Consider the following 17,001-nt stretch of genomic DNA (forward strand, 5'->3'; position numbering starts at 1 on the left):
TCCCTCTGGTGGAAGAATTCAGATCAAGAGAGCATTGCCTTAAATTAGGAACTATTTTGGGAGATAAATTAGTAACCATTTTTTCATACAAAAGGTAGTAGTAATCTGGAATTGTCCCCCTAAACAGCTGAGGATGGTATGTCACTTAACATTTTCAAAGCACAGCAATAGATCTATGTCACCGAGGATTCACATGGAATCACAGAAGGATGTCATTCAGCAGACTGTGTCTGCACCAGTTCACTGAGCAGTTTGACTTAGTACCAAACTTCTTCCTTGCCACTGTGCCCATGCATATTGATTTTGTTTAAATAAATAACTCATGGACACCTGAATGTTTCAGTAGAGCCTGCTTCCACCCAGTTCTAGGCCAGGCATTCCACTGCGCAAAAGGATTTTTCTCACCTGATGTTTGTTTTCTTTTTGCAAAAACATTTAAAATCTGTGCCCTCTAGTTCACAATTCATTTACAAGTGGGAATATTTTCCTTCCTATCCCCTCTTTAAAGACCTCTCATAATTTTGAATACTTCTGTAACCTCTCTTAACCTTCTCTCCGAGGAAAAAATTCCCAACTTCTCCAATCCACCCTCTGAACTGAAGTTTCTCATCCCTGGAACCAGGACTCGTCTTATGTGCACTCTCTAATGCATTCACATCATTCCTAAAATGTGGTGCCTAAAACCTTTTGCAGTATTCCAGCTGAGGGCATAACCTCTCTGCTCTTGTTCTGTACGTCCCTATTAATGAAACCTAAAATACTCATAGAATCATACAGTACAGTACATACCCTCTGACCCATAGAATCTCTACCACCAGAAATACTGTCTGCTTTATTAACTGCTCTTTCACCTTCTGCCACCGTTAATAACTTATGGATAAACGCACTCAGGCCTTTCTGTCCTTGCATGCCCTTTAATCTCTTCTGTCTGTCAATGTTCTCTGTATCACTTCACACATTGAGCTGCATCCAGCAATTATGTGCCCATTCCAGCAACATTTCACTGCCCTTTTGAGAATCTCAGTATTTTCTAATCAACCAGTTCAGAGATGTTATGACACACCTCTCATGCGTGGGACTTGACCCTCGGTCTCCAGGCTCAGAATAGGGACACTGTCATTGCAGTGCAATAGCCCCCGTTGTTTAACACTGTCCTCTTCACTTTACAATGTTTCCAATTTTTGTCATGATTTGGAGATGCCTGTGTTGGTCTGGGGTGGACAAAGTTAAAACTCACACAACATCAGGTTATAGTCCAACAGGTTTATTTGGAAGCACTAGCTTTCGGAGCTCTGCTGCCAACCACCTGATGAAGGAGCAGAGTTCTGAAAGCTAGTGCTTCCAAATAAACCTGTTGGACTATAATCTGGTGTTGTGAGATTTTTAACTTTGTCCAATTTTTGTATCACCCCCAAACTTTGAAATTATACACAGCATAGCAAGATCTAAATTATTTATATACATCAGAAAAGGTGACCTCTGGGGAGCTCCATCTTCCTCCAGGCTGAAAAATGCCCATTAACTACTACTTTCCATTTCTTATCCCCTAACCAGTTTGATTATAAGATTGCTACTGTCCTTTCTATTCTTTTAGCTATAATTTTTCTCTATTATGGGCCAATGGCTAAATGCAATTGAGCTCCAGATATCCCATGAGCTGAATAGGATCAGCAATCAGGAAACTCTTGTTCCCAGCTTCATATTATCTCACCATCTCAGGAGGAAACAAAGAACATGCTTCTCAATCATTACTTGCTTACAATCATTTATAGACAAACATTGTTACAGTCCAATATAATCAAATGTATTTGTCAGTTGGTTTAAATTTTACAAATGATGGAACCTGGAGTGCAGGGAATTTTTTTCAGCATGTCATTGGAAATATTTTATTAATTATTAGTAAACGTAGATTCCTCATCGACCTGTTACTGGCATGTATTATTGTCAAGGGCAATAGGGATCAGCAAGATGGTAATGAATTATAAAATCGACCTATCTTAACACTAAATGCAAATTTATTTTTTAAAGAACTGACAAAACAATACATTGGACCACACATCAAAAATTTGCAGCTCATTGTGAAAGTTTTTGCAGGTGTAAAACAAGGAGGCAAGGCACAATTTTCAGCGACGCACAAAAATTGGACAAAGTTAAAAATCACACAACACCAGATTATAGTCCAACAGGTTTATTTGGAAACACGCTTCATAAAAAGCTAAAGAAAATCAGAAATTAGGTCAGAGCATTTTTCAGATGTTTACATTAGCTATATAAGACAATCATTTGGTCCCTTAAATAATGCCTGGGTGGGTAGCTCTTCTTAAACACTTGGTCAGAAACTAAAAGTATTTTTTAAAAATAAAACCTAAAAATGGAGCCCAGAAGCACATGAAGCCTCCTGTAAATCCTCAGTAGTCGTAATTCTCCCCTCCTCCTTGTTTATACCAAAGCGTGTCTTGGAACTTGGTTCCAGGCTGCTCCAATGAGGCAACTAACCCAATGTTCATTCACCTCTGATGTGAGAGCTGGGAGATGCAATAGGCATTGACATTTTGTGCATACAACATTAATAAGCTCATTTTAATAATACAGATCTTTTAGTTGATCGAGGTACCCACAAGAGTCTGATGAATATTTGCAAATTGTGATCCTATGGTGCAATTAGGAACACAATGTCATTTTGATGTAAAATCACAGCAGTCCAGCCCAACACCTAACTTGCCAAAACAACATATTCCAATTAGTCTAAAGCACTGAAGCAATATTTAAAATGACAACTTGGAGTGCAAAGAGAATTTCCAAATCCAGATTGCCTCTTTCTTACAGTTTGAATTTACCCCCAGTAATGTTTATCATTGTGCATCTTGCCAACACAATGGAATAGGAAGTCGATGCTGCTGGCTATATCGGTGTACATCCTCACTGCAGTGGGACAGGAAGTCGATGCTGCTGACACCATCAGTGGACATTCTCACTGCAGTGGGACAGGAAGTAGATGCCGCTGACACCATCGGTGTACATCCTCATTGCAGTGGGACAGGAAGTCGATGCTGTTGACACCATCGGTGTATATTCTCACTGCAGTGGGACATGAAGTTGATGCTGTTGACACCATCGGTGTACATCCTCACTGCAGTGGGACAGGAAGTCGTTGACGCTGACACCATCGGTGTACATTCTCACTGCAGTAGGACAGGAAATCGATGCTGTTGACACCCATCGGTGTACATTCTCACTGCAGTGGAACATGAAGTCGATGCTGTTGACACCATCGGTGTACATCCTCACTGCAGTGGGACAGGAAGTCGATGCTGTTGACACCATCGGTGTAAATCCTCACTGCAGTGGGACAGGAAGTCGATGCTGCTGGCTATATCGGTGTACATCCTCACTGCAGTGGGACAGGAAGTCGTGGGACAGGAAGTCGATGCTGCTGACACCATCAGTGTACATTCTCACTGCAGTGGGACAGGAAGTTGATGCTGTTGACACCCATCGGTGTACATCCTCATTGCAGTGGGACAGGAAGTCGATGCTGCTGACACCATTGGTGTACATTCTCACTGCAGTGGGACAGGAAGTCGATGCTGTGACACCCATCAGTTACATCCTCATTGCAGTGGGACAGGGAGTTGATGCTGCTGACACCAATCGATGGACATCCTCACTGCAGTGAGACAGGAAGTCAGTCTGACAAATGTCATCGGTGTGCTTTGTTGTTCGTTTCTTTCGCTTACTATCCACTTACCCTCCCATTCTGTGCATTACTTGAGCCCTCCTACCCCATTCTCCTCTCTCCTTGCCACGCTGCCTGCAGTTTCAGTCTCTACTCTTTGATCTGGCAGCAAGGCAGTATATGAGGTTCAGGGGTTCACAGTGGGACAGTGAGAGGGTCAACAAAAGGAGCAGCAAAGAGTTGGAAATGGGACAATCAGTAGATAATCCAGAATAGGTCAATAATGAGGGCATCAATGATCACAGTTTGTATTAACAACATGAGACATTGATAGAACTGTGGGAGAAATTGCTGGTCGTAATGTGAGTAATTAAAATAATTTTTAAACAGAGGGATGCAACAGGTCTCATGCAGCAACTGTAGTCTGCTGGACCCATGATTATAGTCCCTTGCTGTCAGGGACTGTCCCTAGCTGTAGTTGGATAGAGTGAATGAACTGTTCAAGTGCAAATGGGGAGTGAAGCTTGGGCTTTTTTTTTCAGATTCCCTAGTGTGGAAACAGGCCCTTCGGCCCAACAAGTCCACACTGACCCTCTGAAGACCAACCCACCCAGACCCATTCCCCTACATTCACCCCTGACTAATGCACCGAACACTACATGCAATTTAGCATGGCCAATTCACCTAACCTGCACATCTTTGGACTTGGCTTGTGGAATGCCTTGTGGAAATGTAGGAGTAGAAGTCTTGCTTCTTACAAATGCCAAAGGATTTTAACAGAACAACTATCTCAAGCCAGCCTTAGTCTCCAGTTGACTACTCTTGTCATGGTTCTGCTGTAGAGCAGCACATAGCACAAAACTCCCCCAGCTTGACATTCGTTTGATACCCTGTTACATGATCAGACTGTGGCCTTTACGTGTTATTCACTATTGACAAGAGCAATAACCATGAGTCACAGCCCTTAATCTTGCAGCAGGTTAGAGATGATTTTCAAGATTTCAGTCTCTCCTGAGATCTACTTCTGTCCATCTGGAGAGGGAGTTAAATTCGGAGTATCTGACTACTTTGAGGTCAGCTTTTGGATGCTGCTGCTACTGACCCTATCCAGGCTTTACCAAAAAGCAGTGCTAAGGACACTCCAACAGCCAGGAGCGACTAATACTTACTCTTATTGCCCTAACTTTCTCCATGCAAACCGCCAAGAAAGCCTGAGAGTGAATTTGTAAGTCATTACTGCAAAGATAACTCTCTTTGCAATGTTCAGATGAAATCTGGGATCAGGAATTACAACTTGGCTTTAAAAGGTCATTTAAGAGGCCTCACTCAGGAAGTCTGCTCAATATTGTCCCACAAAAGCAGCTGGAATGCCTATTTCTTGACATAAACAAGAGATAACCTGTTCTACCATTAAAATGATCCCCTGCCCATCTATGTTAATTTCTCCAGTCCTTACACTGCTGATGTTGAGGGTGGTCCTGTTTCCATTGCATTGGTGACTCTGAAGTGGGTCAGTTTCAGAGCTTTTCATACAATCCTCAAATGCCTGATTCAGACCACTTAAGGTCCCGTTTATCTTAACATTGTTCCATCATGAAGCAGCACGCTACTGAAAACCAAGAGCAGCCTTTAGCCTTCTCGATATTTTTCAATGAAACATTTAAGTTAACGGATTGGTAAGCTCACAATAGATGTTTTCGACAAAGAGCTTGAACTTAAGTGAAATATGAACTCTTAATCACAAAAATGCAAAGAACATGCAATCACCTTTAACAAAATAGTTGGAAGAAGGTTTGCATTGAATATCTCCTACTGAAAGGACTTACAAACATTCTTGGCAGATTATAAGGTCCCTGGGAACAGTTTTCGGTCAGTTTAATTAGTTTCACAACTGTCAGTTATTTATTCTTCTGCAAACTAACTGCTTTCAGCAAGACTTTTTTCTTGAAACCACGCCTGAGGAAGGACCTGAGCTCTGAAAGCTTGCAATTTCGAATAAACCTGTTGGACTGTAACCTGGTGTAGTTTGATTTTTGACCTTGTCCACCCCAGTCTAACTCCGGCAACTCCACATCAAGATTTTTTCTGTGTTCTTGTTTCTTAGTGTTGCAAAGTACACTAAGAAAATTGGGAGTGTGTCCCACACAATTCCTGCACTGTGCTGCAGGGCACTTCTTAAATCAGTAATCTGGTAAATTGTGTACTTCAGGCCCCCAGTCCTATCGTCATTATCCAAGCTAACTGAGATTTTTAATTCAGCCTGATCCATGCTTTTCTGTCAATATTCTGAGCTGAATATGCCTATGTGAGTCCCATCAATGGGTTCCAGACCAGACCAGCAGTAAAATCTCAATTTAAAAATAATTAAATTATGGCTGAAGTTCAAGCCAGGGAGACTCCTCCCCCACCCTATCTTCCTATAGATAATCAATTACTAGCAAGCATGAGGAGAGTGTGACTTGAAAGTGTGCCTGAATTGATCAATGCAGTTGCTATGTGTCATCTGCAAAGTCCCTCAGTGGGGTGATTAGATGCATTATCGAGATTAGAGTGGTGCTGGAAAAGCACAGCAGGTCAGGCTGCATCCAAGGAGCAGGAAAATCGATTTTCCTGCTCCTCGGATGCTGCCTGGCCCGCTGTGCTTTTCCAGCAATACTCTAATCTAGACTTATTTCCAGCATCTGCAGTCCTCACTTTTGCCTGATTAGATGCATTCTCAGGATAACCTCTAGGTTCAGAATGCAAGGAATTTGGAAACTGTTATGCAGACATTGGCTAAACTTGATTTAGTAAATGTGATTTTTAATCGAGAATATTGTTCCATAGAAAGTTAAATGAGAAGAGAAACAAATGCAGGCATATGGTTTGATACTGGTTAATGTTTGGCAGTATGGAAGTATCATTGTTATAGTCCTAGCTGATAATACTACCTGATAGGTTAGATTCCAGAATGGAACCTAGTTTGATAGATTTTTTTTTTATTTTGTTCGTTAACATGGTGGCTGGTCACTGAGACAGTCCCAAGAAGCTGCAATTTTTGTTTTTAGCAACAGAGTACATGTTTATCACGCAAAAGAACAGAAGCAAGCAAACCAAGCTTGCACGCTCTCTCTCTAGGAATGTCTTCTCTCTAACACACACTGTGTATGTGCGTTTGTCTCTCTCTCTCTCTCTCTCTCACACACACACACACTCTCTCTCTCTCTCTCTCTCTCTTTCTTTCTCTCTCTCTCTCTCAATTAAAGCAAAGTTTCAACTTGTTTCCCAGCACTATTCATTGCAGAGTCTGAAGTTCAGAGAAATCATACTTCTTTCTTGAATTGTAGAGCTTTTCTTCACTTTTCCTCTGCAATTCTGATGACTTTTTTTCTAATTCTAACAACCTGAAGATTTCTAGCCTAGCCTCTTTTGACTTGGAAAACTTCACAAACTCAAAAAAATGCTGGTTTAATATGTTTCAAGTGGAAGCTGGAGAAGTGTAGCATAATGAGGTTATCTGTGGGTTTGAGGGAGAGTGAGGTGCTAACGTGCCCATCTTTGATGGAGATGCATGTGTCCAAGAATGAAACAGATACTAGAGAGTAGTCCATGGTGAGTTTGATGGTGGGATGAAACTCATTGATATCACTGTGTAGTTGTTTCAGTCCATGAGTCCACAGAACGAAAATGTCGTCCGTGAACCTGGTGTATAATGTTGGTTGGAAGTCCTGCATAGAGAACCTGTGTATGAAGATGTTGGCATATTGGGGTGCAAATTTGGTCCCCATGGCTGTTCCGTCTGTCTGGATGAAGAACTGGTTGCCAAAGGTGAAAATGTTGTAGTTGAGGATAAAGCAGATGAGCTGTAGGATGGTGCTCGGATATTGGCAGTTGTTGGTGTTGAGTGCTGAGGCTGTTGTCACGATGCCATCATTGTGGGGGCACTGGTGTAATGTGCTGAAAAGTCTATTGTGACAAGGACTGGCATTTCGACTGGCCCACGGGTGCTGAGTTTCTGTAAGAAATCTGTAGTGTCGCAATAGAAGCCGGGGATCCCCTGTACAGTGGGTTTCAAGATGCCTTTGACATAGCCAGAGAAGTTCTCACACTGGATCCCAGTGCCTGATATGATGGAATGTCCTGGTGTGTTGGCTTTGTGTATCCTTGGAAGGCAGTAGAAGTCCCCTACGTGAGAAGTATGTAGGATGAGGGCATGTAGGGAACTCTGAAGGACTGGATCAAAAGTTCTGATCAATGTGTTTAGTATACACCTGTGCTCTTTGGTCGGATCGGCCGGTAGTTGCCTGTAGTGTTCCTAGTTGTTCAGTTGTCAGTACACTCCCTTGCAGTAATCTGTTCTATTCTGAATGATGATGGCTACTCCTTTATGTGCTTGTTTGATGACAATGTTGTGATTGGTTTTGAGAGCATTGTTGGCATTGCGTTGTGATTGGGTGATGTTCTGCTCTACCTCGTAGGTGCGGCTGATGAATCTATTATTTATCTATTTCCTGATGGTTTGAACAAACATGTCAAGCCCAGGGCAGCGGCCCTCCAGTGGGGTCCAAGTTGGCTCTTTTTTTGGTCCCTGTTCCGGTTCTTCGGTGGGCTCATTGAGATCACTGTAGGCATTTTAAAAGAGTTACCTGGAGTCTCATTCGTCTGAAGAATTCCTCCGTGTCTGCTGCAAGACCCTTGGGGTCCATTTTGGTGGTGGGGCAGAAATTGAGACCCCTGCTAAGAACTTCAGTCTCTTCCGGTTGAAGGGTGTGGTCTGATAAGTTGACGGTCGACTTCCCTGCGGTGATAATGTTTTCCACTCTGGTGCCAGGGCGGGCTTGGCTATTGCTAGTGTTGATGCCAAGTTTCTCCATTTCTTGTATGTGGTGTAGTTTTGTTGCCTTGCTTGTTTGGCAATGTCCCGTAACTGTACTGCTGTATCCTGAGTGCAGGCTGAGCGTGTGGACTCCATCTTAATTTCAAAGGTTGTGGTGCCTGCTGTAGAGTTGGTGCACGAGATGATTGAGGGGTTTGCGAGAGGTGCGCTGGCAAAGTCTCTCCACGTATCTGTGTTGTAGGTCAACTTGAGTGGGTTTGTGATCTGTAATCCTTTTGGGATCTTTCCTGCTTTCCTGCCTTTCTGCAAAAACTTGGTGTCTGTGTCGATATGTGCGATCTTCTTGGAGATCCTCTCCACTTTGAGTCAGCAGTTAATGGTGTTGATGGTAGTCATGATGTGGAGGAGCCGGTTTTGGACTGGAGTGGACAAAGTTAAAAATCACACAACACCAGGTTATAGTCCAACAGGTTTATTTGGAAGCACTAGCTTCATCTAGTGTTGTGGAGTGTAAGATCGTGAGACACAGATTTTATTGCAAATGTTTACTGTGTGATGTAACTGAAATTATATGTTGAAAATCACCTGGATTATTTGTTAAGTCTCATCTTTTAGAATGACCATGTTGGTTTCAGTTCTTGAATATGTAAATCCCAGAACTGTTTTAAAGTTCACTTGAAAATGTAACTTTAACAGTAGATGCCATGTCAGCTCAGATAATGCATTGAATGTGTGAGGTGCCCTATGAGAGGCTGTCTGTGCCCCAATGTTCAGATTAATATTATGAAGTTGCATGGCTTCTGGAGTCAATATTGAGTACTCCAAGGACTATTTGCTCCTGACTCTATACCACTGTGCCAACACCCCTCTGTTGTGGCGGATGTGCTGGTAAGATAGGTCACACCCAAGTATTGTCTAGGACGTTGTCAGGTATGATATGCTGAGCATAATTGTGTCAGGATATTGCTTGACTAGTCTCTAGGATAGCTTTCCCAATTTTGCGCAAGACTACAGCTGATAGTTAGGAGGAATTTTCAGGGCAAACAAGTCTGTTTTTATTTCTGGTACATTTGCCAATGATTAGTGACCCTTCTATTTTCACTTGTTATTTCTACATATTTCAGTGATTTTCTACAACTGTATGGATTAATAGGCAATTTCAGAGGGCATTTAGGAGTTAACAAAAAACTACTAAAAATCACAGTGGGTCAGGCAGAATCCATGGAGAGACAGCAAGTTAACATTTTGAGTCTGCTGAGAGCCATCTTGACTTGAAACATTACCTTGCTGTGTCTCCATGGTTGCTGCTTGACCTGTGGTGATTTCCACCATGTTTTTGTTTTCAGTACAGATTCCAGCGTCTGCGGTAATTTGCTGTGCTTTTTAGGAATCACCCCATTTGTCTGCATTTAGAGTTCCATGTCGTCTAGACCATTTAAGGAAGGCAGAGTTCTTTCCCTAAATGCACATTAATAACCTGGATGGACTTATACCACAATTAGCAAGGTTATGTCAGCACCATTAGACCAGACTTTGATTTCAGAATTATTTAATTTCCACCAGTCACTGTGCTGGGATTTGAACCCCTCCTCCCAAAACCTGGGTCTCTGGATTGCCAGTTCTGTAATATTACCAACATGCCCCATCTCCCCCATTCCATTGTATTGTGTTATAGTTTAATTGCTGGAGCTTGTTTCTCTTCCATAATTAATTCAGAAAAAGTGTGCAATATGAAATTACTCCCAGAATTCACTTAGGCATTCAAGGGTTGACAAGACAGGGGAACTAGGAAATGAATGCACCGGAGGTTTACTCTGGAAATGTTGTCATGACGGCTACAAGCTTGAAAGATATTGGGAGAAATGAAGGCGAGTATTTTTGCTAAATTTCTCTATCGTAATGACAGCTAACACATTTTTCCATGTGAGATCTATCTGGCAGCAATATGACTGATTTTAAATAATCAGGAAGAGTTTGAGTGAAAGAAGTCACATGATGTGCAGTTGGTCATGTTGGCACAAAGCTTCATGGTTTTCCCCAAGTGAAATGAAAACAGTGCATCTAATTGGTCGGAATCCAGAGCAGTCTATTTTTGAACTCTTTTTGTATCCTTAAATAACATCTAGAACATTAAGCTCTAATTTTCATCGTGACAAAATCCAGCACAGTTTTTAGAACTGAGTGCAAAATTCAAGTGAACTAGTTTACACAACTATTATTAAGACAATTGTTTTTAGATATGGCTTCTATTTATAAAAGTCAGCATCTTGTTTAATCGATCCAATTGCACTCATTACATATGCAAATTCTCAAATTGAGATTATTAATTTATCTCTGTCTAAAGCTATAAAGAGTGAACAGGCAGCTTATTCTTATAGTGAGTCGTTAAACTACAATCTCTGCTCACTTTTAATCCAAGTGACTACCATGAGCTCTGTACTTCCTTCAAATATCCAAATCAACATTCAGGATTTACTACTTGCTACCTGGAATTTTGTCCTACCACATACATGATAGCGCAACTATAGGTGCTAGGCAAGAGTTGGGAGGGGATTGTGAAGTCATGAAATTAGACAATATAATAGCTAAACACAACCCTAAAGTTCAGAGTTAGGACCTAGCTGTGCGCGCACACTATCATGGGGGTCATGCAAGGTCCCACTTTAGAAGGAAGTTTGTTTGTGTGCACCTAGGAATCCCCAGCAGAATGTAGATTATGGCATTGTCAAAGTCTATTATCCAGCCTTCTCCCTATTTTAACTTTGTATAGTTAATTGGTAGTAAAACATTGTTACATCTCCACCCAGGTCTACTTTAAAAGGATCATCAAACACTTTCAGATAATTGCTGAATTGTTTATGCTGGCTGATGGTGTAATTGTATTTATTTTTGGAGCTTTCTTACAGATGGCTTAGGTTTGAATAGTTTACTGTCTACTGCTAAAGTACTTCCTTGCTCCCTTGAAATCTTCTGTGTGTTGCATATGGTCTTGGTTCTTCAAGGGTTAGTGTTGGAGATTGTGGGGTAGAGATCGCAGGGGAAGAGGCAGCAAGGGCAAAAATAGCTTTCAGTATTCAAAATGGCCGAAACATATTAACAGCGCTTAGAGTCATAGAGATGTACTGCACGGAAACAGACCCTTTGGTCCAACTCGTCCATGCCAACCAGATATTCCAACCTAATCTAGTTCCACTTGCCAGCACTTGCCCATTTTCTTTTAAACCCTTCCTATTCATATACCCATCCAGATGCCTTTTAAATGTTGCAATTGTACCAGCCTCCACCACTTCCTCTGGCAGCTCATTCCATACACACACCACCCTCTGCATGAAAACGTTGCCCCTTACGTCTCTTTTATATCTTTCCCCTCTCACCCTAAATCTATGTCCTCTAGTTCTTGACTCCCCCACCCCAGGGAAAATACTTTGTCTATTTATCCTATCCAGGCCCCTCATGATTTTATAAACCTCTATAAGGTCACCCCTCAGCCTCCAACACTCCAGGGAAAACAGCCCCAGCCTATTCAGCCTCCTCCAGTAGCTCAAATCCTCCAACCCCGGCAACATCCTTGTAAATCTTTTCTGAACCCTTTCAAGTTTCACAACATTCTTCCAATAGGAAGGAGACCAAAATTGCATGCAATATTCCAAAAGTGGCCTAACCAATGTCCTGTACAGCTGCAACATGACCTCCCAACTCCTATACTCAATACTCTGACCAATAAAGGAAAGCATACCAAACGCCTTCTACACTATCCTGTGATTCCACTTTCAAGGAGCTATGAACCTGCACTCCAAGGTCTCTTTGTTCAGCAACACTCCCTAGTACTTTATCATTAAGTGTATAAGTCCTGCTAAGATTTGCTTTCCCAAATTTCAGTACCATACATTTATCTAATTTAAACTCCACCTGTCACTCCTGAACCCATTGGCCCATCTGATTAAGATCTGCACTTACTACACAATGGATTGTTACACATGAAGTTAAGACATAAGCGATTAGTGTGTAAAATTAAAGCACGTGGAATTGGGAGTATTGATGTGAATAGAGAATTTGGTGGGCTTACAAGAGACAAAGAGTACAAATAAAAGGTCCTTTTTATTTTCCAAATGGCAGGGATGAATTTAGGGAGCACAAAGATCAGTGCTAGGACCCCGGCTGCTTGCAATATATGTTAATTGCCACAAGATGTGGGAATTAAATGTTATATCTGCAGATTTGCAGATAACACAAAGCTGGGTGGGAGGGTGAACAGTGAGGAGAATGCAGAGATGCTTCAGTGTGATTTGAACAAGATGAGTGAGTGGGCAAATGGATGGCAGATGAAGTAGAATGTGGATCAATGTGAGGATATCCACTTTGGTAGCATAAACAGGAAGGCAGATTATTATCTGAATGGCTATAAATTGAGAGAGGAGAATGGGCAATGGGACTTGGATCTCATCATGCGCCAAACTCTGAAGACAAACATGCAGGTGCAGCAAGTTGGGCTTCATAGGAAGAGAATTCAAATACAGGAACTGGGATTTCTTACTGCAATTATACAGGGCCTTGGTGAGACTGTACCTGGGATATTGTATGCAGTTCTGATCTCCTTCCTTATCCGAGTAAGGACTTTCTTGCTTTTGAGGGAGAGCACCTAAGTGTTACCAGACTGATTCCTAGGATGGTATGCAGAGAGATTGAATTGATTAGGATTATGTTCATTGGAGTTCAAAAGAATGAGGGGATCTCACAGAAACCTGTGATATTCTTAAAGGAGTGATGCAGAAAGGGTGTTCGCAAAAGTGGGGAGTCCACAACCAAGGGACACAATCTAAATGTACATTTAGGACTAAGATGAGGAGAAATTTCTTCACCCAGAGAATGGTAAGCCTTTGGCATTTGTTACCACAGAAAGCAGTTGAGGTTAAGACATTGTATCATTTCAGGTAGGATTTGGATATAGTATTTTGGGGCTAAAGGGATTAAAAGTTCTGGGGAAACACAAAGACAAGCTATGGATTTGGATGATCAGCTGTGACCAGAATGAATGGTGGAGTAAGCGTGAAGGGCTGAATGGCCTACTCCCACTCCTATATTTCTGTGAGTGCACCTCTGATTGCCTATCCAGTATCCACTGAGTATTTTGATGGGCCTCATCCTCCCTGATAGTCTCCAGCCCCTCCATGCACTGGCACCAGATCTATGACTTAAATGCCCTACTCCACCTAATGCTTAAGACTGCACATGGCTTTTGCATTTTGTCAGATTTTCCCGTTACTGTCTCCACATCATTTCCTGAGGCATGTCATTAGTATGGATCTGGGCTTGAACACCCCTGTGAATGTTCAAGCCTTCAGCTGTCATCAGGGCTACAGGGATATGTCTCTGATGCACTCAGAGTGTGATCCTGAGTCAAATTGAGGAAGGTGCTGGCAGAGGGCACAGAGAATGATGTGTTGGTGCATCCTCTGGTCTCTTTAATCAGGGATGAGGGTGTGGTTCGGTGCTAGTTGCTTTTGGCATCTATCTGCCTGAGTACCTGCATTAATTTGCAGATGGGCATGCACATTCTCTTTCCTCACCAATGGATTACCTTTGATTTCTGCATGCCCAGCCCTGAAAACCAGACTGGTGACACCTCACTCCAAACTCATATCTGTCTCCTTCTTGAAAACTTTCAAAGTTTTGCCATGAATACTTTCTAAGGCAGAGAAACCCATAGGCTCACCACTCTGGTGAAGAAATTCTGTATCATTGTAAGATCTCCCAACATCCTCTACTCTTTTCTGAATAGATCAATTTGATTTATTGAACACTCTCCCTCTTTGATCACATCCCTGAGTTATGTACTCTTTTATACGTAGAAAGAAGGATTTAATGTAATTTCAGTAGGCCCCAATATTTTATAAGCACCCATGCCTCCTACGTTGTATGTAGTTTTGGTTTCTTTATCTATTGCAGGATGTTCAGGCTATGAAGGGTGTGCAACAAAGATTTACCAGACTGAATCCTCCAATGACAGGACTGGTGTATGAAGAGAAATTGGTTCAGTTAAGACATTTTCACTGAAGTTTAGAAGAGAGGTAAGAACGATCTCATTGAACTTATAAAATTCAAACAAGAGCATACATAATAAACACAAAAATGGTATTCCTAATGGCAGAGGAATCCAGAATTAGTGGTCACAGTCTGAGTGGCCACAGAATACAGGATAAACCATTTAGGACTGCGATGAGGAGAAATGTCTTCACCCAGAGAGTGGTGAACCTGTTGAACACTCTGCCAGAGTAAGCAGTTGGTTTACTTTGATTTATTGTTGTCACATGTACAGAGATACAGTGAAAAGTGTTGTTTTGTGTGTTCTATAGGCAGATTGTACCATACAAAGAGCATCGGGTAGCTGAACAGAATGCAGAATACAGTGTTTTTATTTATATATATATATAGACACACAAAGATAATACAAAGAAGATGCAGAGAGAGAGATCAAAATTGACATTTGAGAAGTCCATTCAGAAGTCTGACATCAGCAGGGAAGAAGCTGTTCTTGAATCTGTTTGTATGTGTATTCAAATTTTTATATCTTCTGCCTGATGGAAGAGGTTCGGAGAGAGTATAACTATGTTGGGAGGGGTCTTTGATTATGGCAGCAGGAATTATAGCTGCTGGAGTCAACAGATGGAAGGCTGGTTTCCTAATGCACTGGGCTGTTTTCATAACTCTTTGTAGTTTCTTGTACTTTTGGGAAGAGGACTTGCCATACTATGCTGATATGCATCCAGATAGAATGCGTTCTGTGGTGCATCTATAAAAATTGGTAACAATCATTTTGGACATACATTGAATATTTTCAAGAAGGTAACAGATATTGTTATTTTGGCTAAAGGGATCAAATGCTATGGGAAGAAAGTGAAAACAGGGTACTGAGTTGGATGAACCAACCATGATTACATTGAATGATGGACCAGTCTCTGTGTTTCTATGTTTCCACACCTTTTGTGTCCCTCATTAGTGAACTACACAAGCAATCTCTTACAACAGGTACAATTTTCCTGGAATGAACTGGATCCCACTCATTAATCCATGTGATCCATCTTGTATTGTGGCCCAGCACCACTCTCCACTCATACATTTACATTGCTTGGTGCCTTGTGAGTGCCATTTTCTGGTGACTATGTGTCACTTACCCTTTGCAGAACACAGATGGTCATTGACCCTTCCTCTTCACTGAACCCAGATTAACTTGTGGACTCCATGACTACCAGTATCTGCTCTGCCCTACATCCAGGCTGTCTTAGTAGGGCTTCCAACTGCTGTTGTTGGGATCAGGATTTCCCACCATTCCTGCAGCCAGGAATTACTAAACTGTGGTGATACTTGTCTGCTCTGAAACATCCCCATCAATTTCGTCCCACCCAAAATAGCACATGCTATTGGCAGTTGTAATTCTCCATTGGATCAAGATAAGCTAATGGCAGCAACAGTTGAGCTCATCAAGAGATCAGAAGGTCCTAGCAATTGTTGTAGTCTCAAGGTGCTGTTGGTGTAAGGTAATGGTTCTCAAAAGGATTATTGTTGGAACTGGATTCAGCTCCACACAATCTCGCGGTGCCATACATTCTTAACTACGGGAAAGAGGAATGTGGCCCCAGATAGAAAAAGATGTGCCATCAGTATCTCCTGGTTGGCTAGTCAGAAATAATATCTAATGTTATTGTTACCTATACAATTGCACTGAATGACATGAAGGTAAAAACAATGACTGCAGATGCTGGAAACCAGATTCTGGATTAGTGATGCTAGAAGAGCACAGCGGTTCAGGCAGCATCCGAGGAGCAGTAAAATTGGCCTTTTCGGGCAAAAGCCCTTCATCAGGAATAAAGGCAGAGAGCCTGAAGGGTGGAGAGATAAGCTAGAGGAGGGTGGGGGTGGGGAGAAAGTAACATAGAGTACAATAGGTGAGTGGGTGAGGGGATGAAGGTGATAGGTCAGGGAGGAGGGTGGAGTGGATAGGTGGAAAAGAAGATAGGCAGGTAGGACAATCATGAGAATGATATGAAGGCAAGCATATCTTCACATTAAGACTTATAAGTGATTCATCCTCTACCACTGTAATAAAGATAAACTCTTAGGCCCAGTACAGATGGGAGGACTAGGCTCTGCGGGAGCTGGGGTGCATCATCAGCCCTGGTAATGTTATTTTAATTTAAATTTAATAATTTTCTGTTGGAGTTCTGCAAGTTTCCTGTAACACTTTGATTTCTGTGATTGTTACAGTTCCTGGCCAGGGGCTGTCTACTCCGGTTAGTGTTAATTTTAAAAAGAATAGACAGGAGAATTGGAGGCAGTGTTCTCCTACTGTTTGCTGGTTCACTTTGCAGCACACACACCAGTGCCCACACAGCAGGAATAATGCTACAGGATTACAGGAAGTGAATACGTGTCTGGGTGCCTTTTAAATATGATGGGCTAAACTTTGACCCTATGAGGTTACAGCAGGGGAATCGACTTCCTGTCCCCCAAC

At 42.0% G+C, this 17,001-nt stretch overlaps 1 protein-coding gene across 11 annotated transcripts in view; it reads left to right on the plus strand.

Annotated features, from left to right (window-relative positions):
• dlgap1a (discs, large (Drosophila) homolog-associated protein 1a) overlaps window positions 1-17,001 on the plus strand; it is a 767,710-nt gene that overhangs the window by 478,859 nt on the left and 271,850 nt on the right. For 2 of the 11 annotated variants that reach the window (XM_043688191.1, XM_043688194.1), the window contains one exon: window positions 14,439-14,560. The exons of the other annotated variants lie outside the window; for them this stretch is intronic. The gene's annotated coding sequence lies outside the window, so the exon portion shown is untranslated. The remainder of the gene's footprint in view (window positions 1-14,438; window positions 14,561-17,001) is intronic. 11 annotated transcript variants of the gene reach the window in all.

The sequence above is a fragment of the Chiloscyllium plagiosum genome, chromosome 4 (genome assembly GCF_004010195.1).
Source record: "Chiloscyllium plagiosum isolate BGI_BamShark_2017 chromosome 4, ASM401019v2, whole genome shotgun sequence".
NCBI lineage: Eukaryota > Metazoa > Chordata > Chondrichthyes > Orectolobiformes > Hemiscylliidae > Chiloscyllium > Chiloscyllium plagiosum.